This window comes from Cricetulus griseus, chromosome 5, assembly GCF_003668045.3.
Source record: "Cricetulus griseus strain 17A/GY chromosome 5, alternate assembly CriGri-PICRH-1.0, whole genome shotgun sequence".
Taxonomy (NCBI): domain Eukaryota; kingdom Metazoa; phylum Chordata; class Mammalia; order Rodentia; family Cricetidae; genus Cricetulus; species Cricetulus griseus.
In genome coordinates this window covers 160,201,456-160,222,274 of record NC_048598.1, presented here as the reverse complement: position 1 = coordinate 160,222,274, position 20,819 = coordinate 160,201,456, and the positions used below count along the sequence as shown (strand labels likewise).

Below are 20,819 nucleotides of genomic sequence, written 5' to 3'. Positions count from 1 at the left end.
CTTTTCCTCGTTCCAAAACTGCTGCCTTAGATAGCAGGTAGTACACTAAACCGTTAGCAACAGCAACAACTACAGCCACCAAAGAAAAGAATTCCACCTACTCACCAGTATTCTAACTCAGCACTCTGCCTATGACTAGCAGCACCCTGAAAATGTGGTCCCTTTCGGCTTGCCTTGTCACAAAGCTATCTTTTCCAATAATGCTACATGCCTGGGGAGACTATGAGAGGTTAAGTCTTCCAGCTATGCCTGTGTGTGCATTACTGAGCATGGGTTACCATATCACCAAACTCACTGGTACATGCTGACACCACCCAGGGCCTGGGGTGTCAGTATTTCTCAGATCCAAGCGGGTGCATTGCTGACATACAAAATATGTTTAAGAGCTTTGCTAAGATTAAAGAGTGAAACTGCTGTTCTTAGCTGTTATTGATTGTGATTTAAAATTAGGCTGGGTAAGATTTAAGGATGTATGTGTTTTGGTCTGAAAGTTTCCCCAGAAAGGGTCTGGGTGAAAGCTGAAATCCGTACTGCAATGCTACATTAGAAAGGCGTTTGAGATGGGAAGCTGTGCATGTATGTGCAGCCTTCTTTCTTGCTCAGGAAGTGAAGTGCTCCCTCAATAACGAGTCCAATCTGTTTCAACAGCAGCACTTCTAATGAATAGAAGAAAAGCAAATGCAACAGCTTTCCTCACAGTAATAAATCATTGTGTTTTTTGTATAGATTGCATGTGGCGACCGAGGCAGCGCAAGCCAGGCTGCCAATATTGCTAGCTAATGCCTCAGCTCCTTTCATTTTTCACTTCGAGCAAGAACCCTTTCCTGAAACTTGTTCATTTCACAGAGGGGAAATCGAAGGCACTGGCAGACTGTCAAGCTGCTTTATTGTTGTCATTTACAGGTCGCTGGAATTAATTGACTTCTTACGTTCCATATTGTAAACGGAGTCATTTTTTTTTTTGACACATTTATGGAAAGGTGGCAGGATCTAAGTGGCTGCTTATTGTCTTTCTGTCCTGGCATCTGTTATACACTCAGAAACCAGTAAGTCTGAAATCACAGTTTGGGAAAAGAATAGCACCCAGTTTGAAAGCAGCAGACTCCATTAACTGTGAGTTGAACTAAGAGAAGAAGTCAAAGAGCTGCAGCAGATGAAATATAAATGCCGGGCTTGTTTTCATGTCTCCACAGCACCCTTTAGCAGGGGCAGCGAAGGCTCCCACGGCCATCCTAAATTGCTGGTATCTCTTTGAAAGCATATTCTAAGTAGCCGGCTTCCTCGTACAAGACTGGAAATAAAAATCAGTTCAGAGAGTAATCTGTGAGTCATCACTACATGGATGCCCAGAGAGTTGACTGACAGTAGTTCTGTCTCAGAGGCGTTGCTTCTGCAACTGAAGATGAGGACCTCAGGGCACAAGGAATATTTGTTGTACCAGGGCACACTTTTCCTGATAGGTATTTGTAGTTTTTACTTGTCTTTTTATTTCTCGTGCTGTGGTCTCCTTTTCCCTTAACTAAGAAGATTCTCACTCATGGTCATAGCCTGCTTTCACTAAAATTAGAGGCACTGAAACAAGGACATATTGTTAAAAAGGAATAAATTAGAGCTGAATTAAGCCATCCAGCTCAGTGAGAGCAAAGGGATTATTACAGTTGGTCTAAAGAAACAATCTCTGTAAATAGGAAATAGACTTTGAAGCCATCCTGACCGTCTGTGGTCCTGTTAATTACCAAAGATTAGAACTCTTGTGGTTCATAGGCTCCTTTTACCTAGCATGTAGCTCCTTGTGCTGCATTAGCAATCAGACGTTTGCACTGTCCCTTCAGACCAGCCAAGGGATGGGATGTTATTAAAGGGAAGTCATTTACCACAATCGGTGAAATGTAGCCTGGCAGAAATTCAGTAACTGTTTGTGATATGCTCATTCTGCTACTCTGCCTGGTGCCTTTCACTCCTGACACACAACAGCATTCACCTTAACCTCCATCCACCGGGGCAGGGGCTAAAATGCCTCAATGGCTCCAAAACAGAGAAACACAAGTAATCTGCTTTTCATTACAAGTCCTGTGAAGAAAAGGACCCCAGTCTTTCCCTCTCCCCTCACACGTCTGTTTCTCTCTCCTTCCCCTCTCATCTTGTCTCCCTGCTTCTCTGTCTCCTCCTCTCCCTGCTTCTCTCTCTCACACACACACTCTCTTCTCCCCTTGGGTCCCCTTCTCTCCTCTCTCCCTCCTCTTTCTCCTCCCCCGGCACCAGCACCACTCTTTCTCTCCCCCTCACACCCTCTGATGGGCATTCAAGCTAGTAAAATGCCTGCTTGAGAAGCTCACGAACACAGCCAGGCACACACACAGAGCCGGAGGGGTTTGCATGTTCACTCAAAAGTGAAATGCAAAGAAAAATGCCGTTAGAATTCAGGCAAGGAGGAAACATCAGAGGAGAATTGACGTGTAAAAATGCAAGCATCCACAAAACACGAATTAGAGAACATTTAAATAGATAGGTGTATTTTAAACTTACCTTGCATTAGCAGATACAGGCATAGCCCTCCTCCCATGTCCCTGCTTGCTCAGTCCCTTGGTTGAGGTAATCACATGGCTGTCTTCTTACCCCAGTATAAGTAGGTGCACATGTATGTGTAATAAGTATACACACTTGTATACTATAGATGTGCACACATGCAAGCAATGGTATCTCTCTCTCTCTCTCTCTCTCTCTCTCTCTTTTTTTTTTTTCCTCCCTGAAATATAAAGGAAGGCAGAAGCCCGCAGCTAGGATTCCTTCTTTTGACTGGAACTCTCCCAGGCAGCAGGCTGAGGCTCTCAATCCAGTGAAGAGAGATCCTGCTCGCTGGCTTTATTTCTCCTTGTTTCCATGGTGGTTAGTGGTGCATCGTTCACCAGATCAGTTGTCACACTGACATGGTGCTGCCTGCTCAGCGGTCATTAATAACTGAACACCCTCCACTCCCCAGAGAGGAGCCAATCGCTTCAGACTGCCAAGATGTAGCACTCGCAGCTGCTCCAGCCTGGTTGGCTGAAGCAGCCTGTCTGTCCTATGACAGCGCTGCTTAGGGTACAAATAAATGAAACGGGCTTGAATATTTTTCCTTGGAATCATTTTCCCCACCCCCTCCTTTCTTTCTCCCCCCCCCCCCTTGTTTTTTCCTTTTGGAGGAATGCGCAGGGATTTCCAACAAGTTTTCCCATTTGGGGTGTTATCAGTCATTTGGAGAGACTGTGGGTTTTTTTTTTTCCCGTCCTCCGAGAACAGACAGGAAACATTTATGAATAAGGAGTTCCTGAATATTAACACTTGGTAGCAACTCCACTCCCTGCCTGTGAAGTTAGGCAGTGGCTTTATGTTTTATGAGGTCAGCCTGCAGCTCTTCTGTTTGCTTCCTCCAGGTCCTACTTAATTTAGCCTGCGTGCTGACAGTTAATAGTATCCTTTGTCTTTCAGTTTCTTGCTTGCCCCCACCCCCCTTTGTTGCGCTTGCTGATGTTTTGGCTTTGGGGGATTTTTTTTGGTGTGTGTTTTTTTGTTTGTTTAGGTTTTAGGTTTTACAGTGACATTCTTATCTTCACTGACCAGACTTTTAAAATTACAACAAATATTTGCTTCTCCAAACCTCACAGCATTGGTATGTGAGGAAGCATTTAAAAATAAACTTTTTCAATTATAACTTACTTCTCGGCTTGTGGGAGAGTAAATCTGATACCACGCAATGGATACGGATGTTGCCTTGCTTGTGTGTATACCCGTGTGTGTTTCCCATGTATGATTTATTACGCAGGTACGCTTTCCACTACAATAAATTGAGCACTCAAAATGATTCTTTTCATTTTTAATGAAATAGCTTATTGGCTATTTCACCAGTAAAATATTCTAGATAAGCATTATATGTAAAACATTTTGAATATTTAGGCTAGAAACCACAGCAGCATAGTCAATACACCTATGACGAGTAGAATGTAAAAGGCATGTTTTTCAAACAGTGCTGGAGAAACCTCTTGAGAGAAGTGCAACATGGGGATCAATTTTCAACAGGTTAAAGCTGCTTTATCTGTGACTCCAGCCCTTGCTTTGAAAGACTGCCCTCTAGCGGACAGAAAGGAAATGGCATTTATTAGATTTACTGGCGCAGGGGTCGGGGAGAGGTGGTGGTGGAGGCAACACAAAGCGTTAGCATCAAATTGTTCCTTAGGGTGTCTATTGAAGTGACTTAGAGCAGTATCCTCCGTCACAGCCGTATGCCAGGAAACTTAGCCTCGCTAGTATTGGCTCTGACTACCAACTGTCTTCGTGTTGTAGTTTGCTTTACCAAAAAATGAAAATAAAAAGTAACACGATTGCTTTAGTTATTTGTTTTATTGATTAATTGGTCAGTGGAGATGGGGCCTTAAACCTCTGCCTAGGCACTTTGAATGCTGGTATCGCAGGTGTTCCTCAGAATTGATTTTATTTTTAGGAAATAACTCATAACCCTAACCTTTCTTTATAAGAATGAGTTCCAAACAAAAGTAGCTTCTTCTTTGGCCAAATGAGTCATGCTTCTGAATGTTATCCTCTCACCAGACACTCACCAGGTACTTGAGCATCCTCTGGAGGCACACCTGTTGATGCAGCCGGTGAGGGGGGAAAGTAAGTGTTGGGGGAGTGCAGCTCTTGTAAGTTAATAGCCCCCAAGTTCTACTTTCTCCAGTTGGAACATACTGATTTTTTGTAGTCATTTTCAATATTTGTAGGGTTTACTTACACCCATAGAAGAATTGTATTATAATTGTACCAACTATTTTGAAAAATATCCTTTCATATTTTCCTGATTCCTTAACCATTTTGATTGATTGGCACTGGTTATATAATTGACAAATTCAGTAATCTGTTGATTGTTATAGTCATTGATCATAATATTCTCCCATAATGAAGGTAAGTTGTGAGACTCAAAGAGATACATGATAAAATCACTTTTTAAAATAAAATTAATAATCACATAAAATAGTTAAATTCAAACTTATTCATAAGTTAATGAAAATGTTTTTAGAATTTAGTTGGAATTGAATACCATTTTTAAAGCTGCCTTATACTGGGCCATGGAGGCACACACCTTTAATTCCAGCACTTGGGAGGCAGAGGCAGGCGGATCTCTGTGAGTTGGATACCAGCCTGGTCTACAAGAGCTAGTTCCAGGACAGCTTCAAAGCTACACGGAGAAACCCTGTCTCAAAAACAAAACAAAACAAATAAACAAATAAAAGCTGCCTTATATAAAATAATTTCCTAGAAAATTATTTTGACTAAATGTTCTATTTTCAAATGTAAGGAATGAGATTACTCTTTAACATAGGTACATGATAAATCCAAAGTATATTGTACTTGCTTTAAGTGTAATATCATAGGGCATTCAAAAAGAGATTTCATTCGAGGGGAAAAATAACTCTGGCCCTGAATGAAGAAGATGAGAGTTCTTTGGCTGTAGTTTTCCTCCTGCTAATAATATCAGCAGCTTGGAATTGAAGTATCTTGGAGAGTTTCTTAACTTGCCACGGAAGTCAGTCATTCAATGCAATACCTTTATGTGTCGCTTTTGTAGGATATCCAGCTGTGGATGATTAAGGATTTTAGGTCATTAGACATCCTAAAATTGTTGGTTATCATCAGAAAAGAGCCATGATATCTTGGAACCTGAATATGGTTCTCAACCTGTAGGTCAAGACTGTTTTGATGGTCAAACAACCCTTTCACAGGGGTCTCATATCAGTTATCCTGCACATCAGATGTTTGCATTATGATTCATAACTAGCAAAATTACAGTTATGAAATAGCAACTTAAATAATTTTCTGCCTGGGGTTACCACAACATGAAGCACTGTATTAAAGTGTCTCAGCATTAGGAAGGCTGAGCACCACTGTTCTGGAAGGTTTAAATATTACACATAGCTGTTGTAAGAGTAGGTAGACTGTAGGTAGAATGCCTCAACTCCTGAGCATCTCTCACTCAGCTCTGCCACCACGTCATCTAGTGGGTGATTGACAGATCTGCTGTTTCTTTTCACTGCTTCTTCCTTTCTCCTTTCTCCCCTTCTTTCTTTTTGCATTTCTTCATTTGCAAAAGGTTTATAGTAACTAGCAGAAATTATACATTATAAACTCATAATTTAATGAGTGTACATTTTATCTATATTGTGTATCTGTATTACTGCAGTTATCAAATGAATATTCAATATAATCAAAATGACTTACAAGGAACTTAAATGTGTGAATGCATAATTAATCCTTAAATTATGCTGAAAGAGTTTTGCGTTCCTCATCGAATGTAACTATCTTAGGATGGACTTTTGATGGAGTCAGTAGCTGGAATTATTAATGTGAGATGTGCTTGCAGGCACTCCCCCTTAGGACTTGTTGGCCTGTGTATTTTCCTTTGAGAGGCAGTCAGGGCAATGAGCAGCCTGTAGGGTTAAGGCCAAGTGATTGGCTATGAGTCCTTACCTGCTTTCTGATCCGTGACCAGAGCATTGTGTTAAGTGTCTCTGTGAAGTGTCATCTTGGAGTGAAGCTTAAGTAGCATCTTGGCATCTCATTTTCCTCCAGGAATCATCTGAGGATTATAGTAGCTGATACCTCCACAGAAGAGGTCATAGAGTGTAGGAAACCCTCCCAAAGGCTGAGCTTCTTATCATTGTGGCCATTGCCAGGCATGCGTGTCAGATGCTGGTCTCATTCTTCTCACCATCCTCATTCTGCATCAGCACCATCGTTATTTCACTACAGACTTTCCCTTTCCCCTCTCTGTTCTACTCCTTGACTTTTTCCATTTTCCTATTCTTCAGCAAGCTCCTCTGGCCATGATTCACTAGTAGCTAAGACCTCTTGTTGGCCCACAGAAGCATACTCATTTCTTAACAATTTAGCACTTCTCATAATTATGTCTATGATTTTGCCTTCTTCCCATTTTAGTTGCTAATATTTTTATAAAGGGGGGCTTAATGCCTTACCATGTCTTTAAGCTCCCCTCCATAAGACAGTAAAACAGAGGAAACCCTTATTGAATGCCAGTATACACCTGGATTTGTTTTACAAGTTGTTAAACCTTGCAACATCTTCATAACAGATATTTTATCCCCATTAGACAATGTAGATACATGGCAAAATGTGCTTATCTGCCCAGTGTCCCCAAACTATTAAACAAGGGGGTCAAAATTTAAAATAAGTTCTGTCTGCTTACACGGTCAGTGTTCTGGCCACTGCACAAGGCACTCAATATTCATTTGTAAAATAAATGAATGTTTGATTGATAGCTTTGCCAACCAATTCAACGTAGTCAGCAACAAGGGATGCCAAAAATAAATTACTATTTTAAAAAAGGAATGAATTTTATACACTAGACAGTAGATGCTTTTGTATTGTATTGTATTGGTGACAGAATTTTATTGTTGTCATGATTTGAGAAATAAAGCTAAAAGAAATACAGGTGCCTAGTCAGAAATACGTACTGATATATCCAGAGGGCTAAATACCCATGAATAAGCTACTGATGGTATTGGGCTGACACTAGGAAGGTCTCCAGTGATTTGGCCCTTTGTAGATTAATGCTGAGAGCAGGTGAGTTCTCAGCTTGGAAACATGACTCAAGGTGAGCAACATTGGTTGATTGTTTCAGTGTTGAACTAAATCACATTGCATCACAGTTTTCATTTTCCTTTTCAAAGGAGATTTAGCTTGTAGAATTGCACATAAACCCTGAGGTCTTTTTTCCCCTCCCCATGTGATAATTTCTGTTTGTTCAAAAAACAAACAAACAAACAAACAAACAGCAAAGCCTTTGGTTAGGGACACAACTACACCAACAGACAACCCAAGAGAACATTCAGCAGGCACAGATTCAGATTCATCCAACAGACATATGAGACAGACAAAATCACGAAGTCTTTACTTAGCTATCATTTTCAATGAAGGTTTTGACTTCAGTTAAAGAAAAGAAGTAAATTTGTCACTCAGATTTACAACCAAGACCAGGAAAGTTGTGAGACATCAGGGGGACAAATCCTTGATTCCTGTTTTGTTCTTAAATTCTGCCCTCCACCTTTCTGCTTTTATTTCTGCAAAAGGTTTCTTTCTTCTTCTGTATCTCCCTGTCTCAGCTCTTTTCTCCCAGAAGACTGACTTTTTCACTAGCTATGCTTGAAACATTATTATAGACAACAAAGCACCGAGTGGCTGTCATGTAGAAGGCAGGAAGCACATACCTTCTGTATATACGGTATAATCCAGAGTTGTAAAAAATATTTAAGTACAGCAGGGAGTTGTGCATCAAGACACACAGCTAAAATGTCAACTTTCTGGAGATTCAAACCAGCTTGTTGAAAGCCAGGAGCTTGGCCCAGCCTCTGTAATATGCTAGGACTGTTGCCTTAAAATAAAATAAAAATATGATATGTAGATAATGTGAATAATATAGGCCCATAGTTTATAAGCTGTAAAGAAATAGCTGAAAATAAGCATATTAAAAGCCAAAAATAAAATCAATGGGATAAATGAGTGGTATTTCTTTTTCTTTAACTTTTAAAAAATCTCTTCAACTTTTGTGTAGTAAGTAAATATTGTTCTTTTATGTATAAATAATAGCTATTCTTTAAAAATAATATGTGGGTTCTCTGGAGCTGTCCTGTTTCATAAAACAACTAACTTTCATAACAGTATTCAGTTGTATCCAGATGTAATTACATCACATTAACAGCAAAAACAATAATAAGGACAACTTTTGAACATCTGTACCTTGGTAGAAGTGGCTTGTTTTTCATGAATTGCACCATTCACTCTTCCCTGTTAGAAGATGAGGTAGCTAGGCTGGGAGATGGCTGGCTTGATTAAGTGCTGTGATACAGGAAGGAGGACCTGAGCCCATTCCCCAGGGTCCACATTAAAAACAACAACACCATTAAGAAAAAAAACTGCCATGCTTTTGTAATTCTAGCACTGGGGAGGCCGAGGGAGACCGATTTCTGCAGCTCACTTGTCAGCTGTCCTAGCTTACTTGGTGAGTTTTAAGCTAATGAAAGACCCGATCACACATTTTTAAAACATGTAGACAGTTTTTGATGGTGAATACATGGCACTGAAGTTTGTCTTTTGTCCCCCACATGTATGTGTATTACACACACACCTACTCACCTCACACACATGATTATGCATGTGCTTGTGCACACGGTAGAATACTAGATAGTTAGCTTCACTTACAGATCAAGCAACTGCAAACTTCGTAGAATATGCACACTACCTCATAGCCGCTCACTGGTAGAATCTGCAATCCCACAGTAGTAGGTGCGACCTGAGGTTGACACCCATTCACTGTATCACCTTGACTGTGTTGTTGTCTTTACTGCTCTCTATTTCTGGTCTTTGTTCCTAACACATGCATCTCTCAGAGAACCCAAACATCTTATTTTTCATCACTTCTTGAACTTTGCATTCTTTGGTTTTTAATTTTTAATTTGAACTATCCATTTTACTTTATGTGTGATTGTTTTAGCTGCATTTGTGTATGCTATTCACATGCTTGCTTGGTTGTAGATGGATGTGAACCATCATGTGGGTACTGGGAATAGATCTATAAGAGTAACAAGTGCTTTTAAACCTATTAGCCATCTCTTCAGCCCCATTTTTGTATTTTTGGGGTTTATTTCTGTAATGAATCAAGCAAAATTTTTGTTCTACCAAACTTCTGCTAAAAATCTTCATACTAATTTTAGAGGCCCTTGTCATCTTATTGAAAGTTATGCTGAGCAGTGGTCATGGTCATGCACACCTTTCATTCCAGTCTTAGGAGTCAGAGATGGCTAGATCTTTGAGTTCAAGGCCAGCCTGGTCTACAGAGCCAGTTCCAGGACTACACAGTCAAACCCTGTATCAAAAACAAAAACAACGTTTTTATTTTATGACACTCGAAATTTTTTTGTTGCTGTTTATCTTGCTTCAGCATGTATTTCAGCTTATATATGATCTGTGCTCAAACAGTGAGCAACTTGAGGGCAAAAACTAGATTCCATGGGCTGCGTATGTTCAATATACAGTTGATGTATTTAAGATTGTTAACTACAGTAGTAACAGCCTTTGTGTGATCATTTTCTTCCCTTTATGTAAAAGAACATCTAAATCAAGAGTCTCCTGGGGGAACAAATTTTGTCACCTTGGTGGCGTAAGTACATGAGATTATGTACAGCAGAGCAGCGTGTGATGAGAGGGCAGTGTGTGTTTTCTGGAACTGGCCTTTTTCTTTGCTGGCCACTTCCTCTTTTCCATCCTTTTGCTTAGGACTCTGTAAATACAGTTGGGTTCATCTAACTCTATTGATTTATGTAATTTCTTGACAAAAATTAAAACCTAATCAAGATATGTCAGTTCATGTAAATTCTAGGTAAAAATGAAAACCCAGGCATCCTGAGATAATTTTTCTCAGACTGTGATTTTCTTACGCAAATTTTGTTGGGATTTTCTTTGCTTTGATATGGGCTCTTTTGTAAAGGTAGACTAATGAAAATTATTATTATCTGATGCAGTGATGTCCAGAAAAATGTAAGCAAACATTTTTTGTGCATTAGCCATGTAGTCATTCTGCACCATCTAGAAATTAAAAGATTGTTTGAATTTCCATTAATATTTTATTGCATCCTTACTTGAATTCTACTATACAAGAGATAGAAGGAAACTGTTCTCATCGACACCTGCTTCTCTTCTGCTGTGATGGAGTGCAGGAAGCCTGGAGGTAAATCTCTTCGTGTACTCTGTGGTCCTTGTGCAGACCAAGTCCTTTTCTGGAGGGAATGTGTTTTCCAGAGAGAAAACCACTCACTCGAGGGAGTGATGAGACATCCCTGCTATACTGATGCCATTGTCAAACTTAGCCTTCATTCATAAAATTATCTCCATCTGAAATTCATAATACACTTTTCTAGAACTTCAGGGACATTCACAACTGTTTTTATCTTTCCATTATTCAATTACCAATTTCACCATTATTTCAACTATTTTTTGACATACATTCTTGTGCCTATGTCTTAAACCAAATGAAGTCTTCTAGGAGTAATTGGTTTTGGAGACCCCCTCATCCTGTCATCTCGTAAAGCTGGCGTGCCTTGTGTTTGCAAGTACACATGTGTGGCAATGACCACTATGGTCTGACATTTCCTCTGGCTTTCCTGTCCCAGCAGCATTCCCTTAAATATTTCTGACTCCATATGCCACACACTACTCCTCACCTTTCCACTTTGCCTCTCCTTCCCTGGTTCCCAGTTGACTTCAGACTTGAGTTCTTATAAACAAGATTTTTTTTGCGCCAAAGTTTTTACTGAAAGTTTGAGAGATTGCAATATTTAAGTTGAAGCCCATCAATTACTAATCTCCTTAAATGAAAGGAAGCCAGCCCCCTTCATCTTCTTTTCTTCTTTTTTCCTGTGAACACCCAACTCCTTGGACATGTCCTTTGTCCTATGGGTGGATGAGACTATTTGACCTCAGACTATAGGGCCTCTGTGTTCTTGTACCGTAACTCCTATCCAGCTGGTTAAGTTAGAACTCTTCCTCTGTGTCTACTTTCTGGACAGTGCAAATACTCACATCTTCTGAAGCCAGTCCTTCATCTATACCAGGATGTCCTCTGCTCCATCTTTCCTGACCACTAAAGTTGATCTTCTCAGCTCAGTAGTCCCTTTGATTCTCCTGGTCTAGTCCTCTGCTGTGTGTCCACAGAGAACTGCTGGGGAGCACTGTGATCTTCGTTCTCTATTCCTGGGACTGTCAGGTGGTGCTCATGGATAAAATCATACAGTGATGCCTGTGCTGCCTGCTGCAGAGTGGACCCAAATCAATGCCGTTGTAGTCTTGCATTTTCCACAGTGATGCTTTGATGATTCTCAACTTTAGCTTCCCTTCTCAGTCACTGACTGTCATAACTAACACCATTAGAATTAGACCACTGTAGATGAAGTCCCTCACTTCGACCATCCTCACTCCTAAGACACATTTATGCAGACTCCCCACTAACTCTTCTTTTTGGTATCAAAGCATGAGTTTCTCATTGTTCATCTTGGGATTCTTCAAAACCAACCATTGTTGTATTGTCAGTTCTGTTTCCCATAGTACCCTGCAGTTTACATACTTCTGTGAAATCCACACATGAGCTTAATTTTCCCTCACAGTAAAATGAGGTCTTTAACCCTGCATGGTGTTTCCATGCAATCTTCCTTAAATAAGTTTCTCGTCTTATTTAAGGTCATTTAAAAAGCTGTCATCTGCTGCAACCACATCATCATTTGTTATTTATATTTTGAGGTTTTTGTTAATTTGAAAGCTTTTTTTCTGTACTAATGATTGATCCTGAACCTTTACTCTAAAATATCAACATTGCCCTCAGAATTTGGTTCATGGGCTCCCTCCTACTCATTTTTATGCTCATCTGTATAGTTTCTCCCCTATATTTGCTTCTTTTGAACACAAACTACATTCTTATTTTGCTATTGTTCTTTACTTGTCGTACATCCTAAATTTGTTCCTTTGCTGCAGCTCTTGTTGACATAGTCACTATGATCTTTTCTTCTTATGTCCTTATCACTCTCATATCACCGACACTGCAAACAGAATCCCTTCTGTCTACACTACCCATACTCTCTGATAAACAACCGTTTGCATGACCTCAGGTACCTTGTATTCAATGTGTGTAAGACTGGCCTTTTAGGTTTCTTTTGAATAGTCTTTTCTTCCTTTGTTTAGTGATTGTCTTGTAATGTCTCGGCCCAGCTACCTGATCCTTGGCCCTCTTCTCAAATCCTGCCTTCATTCTGCTAGCGAATCTTGCTCATTTTGCTCCCAAGTATTCCTGATTCATGCATGTCCTCTGCTGGTCCTTTGTGGGCTGCCACTCTCATCCCTTCTCATCTTCCTTCTTGGAGAAAACCTCAGGCAGACATTGTCCCTTTAGCATGACTGTCTCTCACTGTTTTCTCTTTAATTTTGAGTTGGTTTCTTCTTCTGGGCAATTTGTTCTTTTTTGCTGAGAGACTGAGCTTGGTGTTTGCCTCTGGGCTTGTATTAGAGAGTAATTATCTCAGTGTACTGCTTAATAAACAGGTGCAAAAATATTAAGTAGAAGTTTGAGGAGAAGAGAGGAATTATTCTTAAGCACAGCAGAATTAGTCCTTAAACCCTTAATTGCAAAGTGTTGATGAGCATGCTTGTGAACAAGGGTATGTATGCTTCCATCCCTGTGTGAGACACTTAACCATTTCCATGCCCTGCTGGGATGGAGATTAATTATGTAAAGAACTGATATGGTGAGCATGAGCTGTGAAAAAAAATTAGTTTTTTTTTTATTTTTTTTTAAAGAAGAAAACAGAAAAAAACCTTACAGCTTCAAGAATGGTAATGTACAATTGAGTGTGATAGCAAATATAGTATTGTTATTCTTTTTATTATATTTATTATTTCTGTTGTTCAGGGAAATATAAATGACTTTTCTTCAGCTCTCCACAAAACACAGTGGGATAGATCATAATTTGAGACATGTATTGGTATGCAAATGCAGAAATTATGCATGCTGAAATAAAAATACCTAGAATAATAACAAATAGCTGATTTCAATTGTGTGCAAGACACTGATACATGGCAAGCACTGCACATGTTCAGTTTTGTTTGGTGATGCTGGGAGAATCCAGGAACCTGCTTTTTTATGAAGAGGAAACTGAGGTGGCTTGGCTTTTGCCATCAGGGAAACTAGTATGGCGCTGAGGCTGTAATAAATTCCAAATCAGTGCCCTGACAAATGGCATTTCAGCCCCTATTCTACTCTTCTTCATGTGTTCCTTGGTTTTCTCTTATTATTATTATTACTATTATCTTGTTCTTTGGGTTTTTTTGTTATTGTTATTTGTAACCAAATTAAGCCACAAATTTGTAGTACAGTGCTAACATAATCTGGCTGTGCTACACATTTACTACCTCAAAATATTGTCCATATTTCTAGTCTCCAAATTAAAAGATTGACATCATTATATCTAGAAACTATTATCCTCAAAGGCAAGCATTATTTTAAATCTGATATTTTAAAATTGTTTTTATAATTTTTTTTTATTTCACAGTAGTTGTCTGTGTTTGACTGCCCTTGATGATCAGCATTAAATTCACTTTTCATTATTTATTTGTTGTGTGTGGTGTATGCATATGTACTTGTGCTTGTTTAGGTACCTGTATAGGTAGCTGTGCACACATGTATGTGGACATACTTATGGAATCCAGAAGGGACAACACATGTTTTATCACTTTCCACATGTGTGTGTGTGGCTGCGAGGAAGAGTGAGTTGGGGGGGGATCCCCCAAATGACTAGACTGGCTAGCTAGTGAGCTCTGGGCATCTTCCTGTTTCCATGACACCCCTACTTCGTTATTAGAATTACTGACACACACCATCATATCCAGCTCTTACAAGGCTTCTAAAAATCCAAATTCAGGTCTTCATTCTTCCCTGGCCAGCACTTCTCCCCATGAGCCATCTCTCCAGCCTGAGGATCATTATTTAAGACAAAGGTTAATTTTTTGTCTGTTTGAGAGAAAGAGGCTCTATTTGCAAGTCTTACATTGTCCTGAAACAAATGTTTAAGAACATTTATAAATACATACTTAAAACTTTAGCATTAGTGTACATTTGCTGTACATAAATCTACTTCCCATATATTTGCATGTATGAAACTATACTCAGGCAAAATGTGCACCCTGTTTAACAACAGAATTTCAAAGCTTTCTTCTGCAAGACAATTGCTATGCAGAAAACTACAAAATCAGAAGCAACCCTTAAGCACAGACAGGAAAAGAATAAGACAAGCTTTACTTCTTGAGGTAAGGAAGTGTTTAAAAATATAATGAAACAAAAGAACAGCATATGTCTGTTTAGAAATCACCCAGCTTTCTTTCCATTCCATAGACATGAAGGAAAAATGAGCAAATTAACCCTCACAGTTAAGAGTACTTCTTATACCCTTAACCTTTCATGAAGGTTATTTATGTTACCGTTTTGGTAGAGATGCTTTGGATGAGTAAGACTTTGGGATCCTCTCCAGATGTATTGTGGCCACCAAGATCTTATGTGTGATCCCTAAGCTCAGGCAGAAGCCTGGCTGGCTGTGGCTGTCACATAGTTCCCATTACTAAGGAAACCACTTGTTTTGTCTGAACATGCCCTGAATGGGTGTCTCATTTGAAGTCTAGTGCTCAAACCATGAGAATTGCATTATGGAGCCAAGAAAGAAATGAGGGGAACAAAAACTATTTGAAAATGCCAGCAAGCATTTACAAAATGTTGCACTGTAATAACGTTCCATGAGACAGAAGGTGCATTTATTTCTGCCGCATTCCAGGTTATTTGAGTGTTATAAAAACACATTCCTTTGCCTCCCCACGTAATCAAAACAAGCAAAGCAGATTCTCTCCTACTTGTTCTTAATTCCCAGTCTTGTTAGGGTCCCACTGGGGAATATGCCTTATAGCATGGGAAGGTCAGAATATGGATTCTCATATCAGTGTACATTTGCTCTGTTGTCTTTGTAAGTAAATGGTGAGCTACTATCTCTGCCAATAAACAAACACATGTTCAAAGTCAGACTGCAGCTTGCAGTCTCCAAATTGTCACTGTTAAATTCAGAATGGCTTCTGCAAAGCAGTGCCTGCCTGCTTGATAATGAGCAGCAGGTTGGATGTGGAGTGAGAGAACAATGCTTCTGGGAGCTCCCAACAAGGCACAGGAAGAAGCTGGCTTCTGGGAGGGTCCTCTGTCCTGTAGCTCCCAACACATAGGAAGAAAGCTAACTGATTTTTTTTTTTTATTCAGCCTTGAAGGAGGGATTTATGGGACTCTAAATTCGGCATTCTCTTTATACCTTCCTCCTACCCATGTTTTGACCTGGCCACTTAATATCCCATTAAAGGTGTTTAAAGTGCTATAGTGAAACTCATTCCAAGGAGAAATAGTACTATAGAGTCAGAGAAGACGCCTTAATACATCAAGCTACCTCACTGTTTTCAGCAAATAGGAGCTAGACCAACAGGTTGATTAATCCATATGGAGAAATTAATAAGCTTTGTACTTGACTTGTTATTTGGCTATTTAATCAACATCCGCAGCAGTTAGGCGACCTCTTGGCAGAGGAGTTTATGGTTCAATGAGATCTTTGAACCCTTGGCCTGAGCTTTAGCCCCATGCTGCAGACAGTCACCATGTGTCTATACTGTTCCAGTCTCCCTGGAGCATCAGTGTTACAGAAAGGTGCTAAGGTAGCTAAAACATGAACACATCTACACACAAGCACAGTTTCTTTCTTTCATGGATTCTAACAGATCAATAGAATAAGCTTCAAAAATGTGAAAAGCCAATGGCTTTGTTATTTGGAGAGCCTTCTTTCGTAACCCGTGTGTGGCACTTAGCTGTAATCCCAGCACTCTGAAGCAGAAGAAACAGAATCATGAGTTTAAGGAAGCCTGAGGTGAAAATGAAAGTTGGGGGATTTCCTTGTTTGTTTCTTTTCAGATTCTTTTTTCTTTTAGTCATTTAAAATACATTGACACTTACACACTTTTACTAAACATGTATCTTAAATATATAGCATTTTCAAAATCTGTAATTTTGTTGCACTAAATTTGTATGTGTGTGTGCACACATGCATGCATGCACACATGCTCACCACTTCCCAAAGCATGTTTGAAGGCCAGAGGAGAACTTGAATGAGTGAGTTCTCTCCTTCTACCTTGTAAGTCCTGGGGACTGAACTCAAGATTGTCAAGGTTGGCCATAAGTTCTTTTACCTGCTGAGCCATCTCATTGGCCCTATATATTTTTTTTCAGATTTCTGTCAGATCAATTTAAAAATGCCAAGCAGTAGGGTTGATTAAGTTTGCCAGTTAGTGTTTAGCTTACACTAGAGACACTTGGGAAGAGGGGCCTTCAACTGAGGGATTGCCTCCATCAAATTGACGTGTAGACATTGCTGTGGGGTATTTTCTTGATGAATGATGAATGGAAGGATGTCAGTCAAATGCTGGCGGTGACACCCCTGGACAAGCCATGAAGGGTGAACCAGTAAGCAGTGTTCTGTGGCCTTTCCTTCAGTCCCTTCCTCCACTTGCCTGCCTTGAGCTCCTCTGGCTTCATTTGATGGGAGACTGTAACCTGTAAGCTAAAATAGATCCTTTCTTCCCCAAGTTGCTTTTGCTCAGTGTTTTTATCACAATAACAGAGAAGTAAACTAAGGCAGTAAGGATAAATTACGTTCTTTTCTAGACATTGAATGAGGAATGCCTAACATCAGTCAAAGCCTCCAGATTAGAATTCATGAACAAAGGGAAGTTTATCCGCAAGAACGTACACAAACACTTATCCTATCACTAATATCCTCAGTAGTTCTGATTACGAGTCTTCAATTCATTTAGCAACGAACAGCCTGGGGCTGCCAGCTGTTTCTCATCTGCTGTGCCTAAGGAGTATTTACTCAGACTGTGTGTTTAGCAGTTTAGATACCATGGTTGCTGACAAAAATTTTTCTAATGCTGAGACTTCTTATGAAGGTTTTCTTCTCAAAATGAATATGCCCTGGAGTCTTTGTGGATTATACTGTCAAGCTTTGACAGGAACCAGGATGTCCTCAGTTTTATATATTTGGTACTTAATATTTTATCTTTGGGACAGATGATATGCATTGAGAAAGAAGAAACTAATTAATACGAAGTTAATATGGAAAAATATAGAAAACTCACAGTTCATAGGTGACTGACTTTAACTTGTCTTCTTTGAATGTTAAATGATGGAAACAGCAAATAATTTATGTTTTTAAACATTCAATTAGCAAATTCTAAGTTTCCATTGTCATTTAATTCCTCTGCAACTCCTTGGACGTGTGTGTGTGTGTGTGTGTGTGTGTGTGTGTGTGTGTGTGTGTGTGTGTAAATTGTTTTTTAAAGTATTGAGTCAAATCTGATTCTCCATCATTGCTTTGTTTGAAGCTTACCACAGTTACATTTGTGTTTCACTGTCTTAATGGGAGAGCTTTCAAAATGTGTCCAAGTGCCAGAAAGCATCAGATATTCTCTATTTAATTCTATTTCTGCTAGAAGTAATAAGGCCTATAGTCCATTGCAATAATCATGCATTCTGGTTAATATTAGGCTTGCTGTTATTTGCAGGAATAAATTTGGAGAATTTAAATTTGCTAGAAAATCAAAATGATAATAATTAAAATAAAAACAGAATCTAGGTATTACAAAATTGGTCCTACAAATCTATATTTGTGAAGTCAGATGATCAGTTAGAATTTTTAGAAATAATTCTATCTGTTAGTAAGCATATAAAAGCTACATGCTTTTGACAAAACTGTCACATGTGATTTACAGCATCAGGTCAAAATTTACTTTCCCAGGGTAGACAAAATTGACAAAACAATTAAAACATGCTCAGTTTAAGTAAGAATAAATGTCCATTTCAAAGTGTTAGTTTTATAAAGAAGTCATATTTAACTCAATGAAAACTGGTTTTGTTTCCATTTATTTTGAGTAAATAGAGGTAACTTCTAAGGCATCCATTAATAGCATGGGTGAGTTACTTTGGAAAATTTAAAGACAGGAAAGAAACATGGTTTATGATTTAGTATACTTTGCATTTTCATATACTTTCTTTTAACAGAAAAGAAAATATCCTGCTCTTTAAAAATTGTGTCATGAAAAGAATGGCATTTTCAACATTTGAAGTGTATACATTCATGGCATATGAATTATTCACTACTGAAATATTGGGCAGATTATTGGGCTAACAAAATGGTTTACCAGAATTCTATACAATTACTGATTGCTAAATAATGGTCTGATAAAGATTGCCCTAAGTGACTTTCTTTTATCAAAAGCCTTAGGCATATTAAGATTCTATTAAAAAATGATTACATTTGTTTGTGTGTGGGTATGCATGCTTGTCATGACTCACATGTGGAGGTCAGAGGACAACTTGAAAGTAATAGATTCTCCCCTCCCACCAGGTGGTTCCCTGGGATGGAACTCAGGGCACCAGGCAGGGTAGCAGGTGTTTTTACCGCCACGCCATCTCACCAGCCCCTATGTTCAGCTTCTTGGTTTACACTCAGGATTGCTTTCTTCAAAGGTCATTTCAAGTTCACCCGATTCTGCTTTCTTTCTTGTTCTTTCCAGCATTCATTCATTCACACATTTATTCTTGTGTATATATCTCACAGTTGAATAGCTTTGTCCCCATCAGATCTGTTCATCTATCTCCCTAAAGGCACACTGAAATTTGTTAACAAAAGGAATTTTAAGAAGTACAATATTCAGCTGTTTTTTTAAAAACAAAACAAAACAAAACAAAAACAAAAAACCAGTTATTTTTCAGACATGAAATTTTGTAACACGCAGAGGAAACACCTAGTACAAAGGCCCTATGTTGTGAGTTCCTGGACCAAATACAATAAGCTGGGCATTTGTCTTGAAATAAGATTTTCTTGATTCTGTCTGAGCCACTGTGACTCAGCGCCTGAAATTTTCCCTAGTTGGAGTAGTTGGAGGAGGGATCCATTCAAGTGTTAAGGCCTAGCTGGAATCAGAAAGAAGAAAAACAAGACATGGTGGAAAGAAAAGAAAAGCCTTTAACTTCTGTATTTTTTGGAGAAGACAAAGAAGAGCTGAGACTGAAGTATCTGGAGAGGCTTCCTGGAAAGTCACCTTATAGAACTGTCTGGGAGATGAGCAGGTGCAATCTCTCATGAAGTGTCTCTTTGCAATTGTGCTGTTTATATGTCATGGTAGAGCAATCTGAGTACATCATTTGTCAGCCCAGGTACTGCAAAGGTAACAACGGGAGTTAGTTTTCCTGAGCCATGAAAGACAAGTGGAAGAGACAGGGATGGGGGTGGGGTGTGTGTGAAGATTCCCCAACCAAGAGGCTGGACTGGTGTCTGAGCTCTAGACTGAGTGAACACATGTTCTTCCTTCAAGAGGTTGTTGTCGACTGAACTAGACTCCCTTAGTATAGGTGACAATGATGCAGCTGGGACAATACATGAGGACAAAGGCAGTGGGTCCAGTGCACAAACTGACTTAGTGGTGCCCATTCTACGTAGAGAGAATGGGCTAGACATTCTTGCTCAGCCTAGACACAGGGGTGTGGGGGTGGAGAGGTGCCTTGGTCCTTCCTCAATTTGATGATGGGACAGACTTAGTAGACTTCCTAGGGGAGGCCTTACTCTCCATATAACAGATGGGAAGTGGGGTGGGTGGCTCTGCAGGAGAGGAGGGAGGGGGAACTGGATTGGAATGTAAAAAAATAAATTAAAAAAAAGAGAGATTGTTGTCAGTCTAAGCTGAGCTGAGGCTAGTACTGCTGAGAAAGAATGAGCAGGCTCTGAGCAAACCAATGTAGGTCAAAATTCCAAGCACAATCAGACAAAACAAAACCCTACAGAAGTGGTTTCACTATAGACTATAGCTGCTGCAAATGTCGACAGGGCAAGCAGTACCCAAGTACCCACTCAGTAGATGTCAGCTCTCCAGTGCTTTCAGAGGTGTGAATAACATGCAGATCATAGTTCAGGAGAGCTGCAGGTTAACTTGCCACTGTGGATCTCTGACAACATTGCAGGAGAGGTTGACATTACTCACCCATGCCTACTTTGAATTTCCAGGAGCTGGTCCATACAAATACAAACAATCAAAAAAAGCAAGTCAGTGGACCCCTTTTCTCCAGGACTTAAGTAGGTGGTATTTGAAGAATTAGCCTC

The 20,819-nt window shown here is 39.5% G+C and overlaps 2 protein-coding genes across 12 annotated transcripts in view; one reads left to right on the top strand and one right to left on the bottom strand.

Moving 5' to 3' along the window:
- Lrrn3 (leucine rich repeat neuronal 3) overlaps nt 1-3,039 on the bottom strand; it is a 32,385-nt gene extending 29,346 nt beyond the window's left edge. For all 5 annotated transcript variants that reach the window (XM_027419810.2, XM_035445035.1, XM_027419809.2 and 2 more), the window contains exon 1: nt 2,527-3,039. The gene's annotated coding sequence lies outside the window, so the exon portion shown is untranslated. The remainder of the gene's footprint in view (nt 1-2,526) is intronic.
- Immp2l (inner mitochondrial membrane peptidase subunit 2) overlaps nt 1-20,819 on the top strand; it is an 874,875-nt gene that overhangs the window by 436,343 nt on the left and 417,713 nt on the right. The gene's annotated exons all lie outside the window — the stretch shown is intronic.